This window comes from Cryptomeria japonica, chromosome 4, assembly GCF_030272615.1.
Source record: "Cryptomeria japonica chromosome 4, Sugi_1.0, whole genome shotgun sequence".
Lineage (NCBI taxonomy): Eukaryota > Viridiplantae > Streptophyta > Pinopsida > Cupressales > Cupressaceae > Cryptomeria > Cryptomeria japonica.
Genome location: NC_081408.1, coordinates 197,074,026 through 197,075,666, shown reverse-complemented (window position 1 = coordinate 197,075,666; position 1,641 = coordinate 197,074,026).

Below are 1,641 nucleotides of genomic sequence, written 5' to 3'. Positions count from 1 at the left end.
GAGAGGTTTAGGAAGTATAAAGGAGAAGGAAGAAGAAATTGCCTTGTTTTAGTAGATGAAGGTGCTACCGATGAGGAGTCTGAGGATGAAGAGAATGAGGACATAGTATTTGTAGCTTTCAATGAGGAGTTGCCTGATCAGAAAGCCCTTGTCTCACATATTGACAACTCTAATGAGTGGATCATTGATAGCGAGTGCTCTCATCACATGACCGGTGACCAGAGAAATTTTATGTCACTTACAGAATATGATGGTGGTGTTGTCCAGTTTGGCAACAATGCACCATGTATGGTGAAAGGAAAAGGTTCCATCTCACTGAATGGAAAGAGCAGTACAGATGATGTCTACTAGGTGGAAGGCCTTAGGCATAATCTCCTAAGTGTGGCCCAGCTAAACGACAAAGGACAAATGCTGGAATTCAAAGGAGGAGTCTATATTATAATTGGAAAGAGTGGTGAACTTATTTCCACTCGTAAGCAGATCAAAGGAAACCTATTTCAGCTAAATGCAAAAATTAGTCAGTGCCTGATGGCAAAATTTGATGATAGTTGGATATGGCATTGGAGACTTTTCCATTTAAATTTTGACAATATTTTTAAGGCTAGTAAGATCAAAGCAGTAACATGATTGCCTTTGCTGAACAAACCAGAGAATGCTTTATGCAGAGAATGTCAACTTGGGAAGATGTCTTCCTCAACATTCAAAGGTAAGTCTTTTTCAGCAGAGAACTTACTTGATCTTGTGCACATCGATCTGTGTGGTTCGATGAAAACTAGAAGTGTTTAGGGAGATCATTATTTCATGATTCTTACCAATGATTGTTCAAGAATGATGTGGGTCACATTCTTGAAAGACAAATTGGAGGCATTTGGAAAGTTCAAAGTCTTTAGAGTATTGGTGGAAAAGGAAAGCAATCAAAGGATAAAATGTTTGAGAACTAATAAAGGAGGTGAATTCACTTCTGATGAACTCAACAAGTACTGTGAAGAGAATGACATCAAGAGGCAATTGTCTTCCCCTAGGATACCATAGCAGAATGACATAGCAGAAAGAAACAACCGGACTATGGTTGAAGCTACAAGGACTATGTTGATCCAAGGAAATGTTGCTCACACATTTTGGAGAGAAGTGGTGAGCACTGTAGTCTATACCATGAATTGGGTACTCATCAAGGAAGGTATAAACAAAACCCCCTATGAGTACTAAACCGAGAAGACTCCCACTGTAAGTTATTTCAAAGTGTTTGGGAGTAAATGCTATATCAAGAGAGGTGAGCATCTGAGAAATTTTGATGCCAAGTGTGATGAAGGAATATTCTTGAGATATTTCACTAAGAGCAAAGCTCTCAAGTGCTACAACAACACAACTTAGAAAATTGTTGAGAGCATCAATGTCAGGGTTGATGAATCCCCTGAGGAGCCTGAGGAAACTTGCAACAAGCAAGTAGAAGATGAACTGGGTATAGCTTTCTGGGAACCACTTAAGAAAGAAACAAGTAAAGACCTCAGTGTTCGCACACCGGTAGAAGCTGCAGTTGGTGAAGGAAAAAATGAAGCTGATAATGAAGAAGACAAGCAAGTGGAACCTGCTACAGTCATCCCAAGATATGTAAGACTACATCATGATCCAAAGCAGATCATA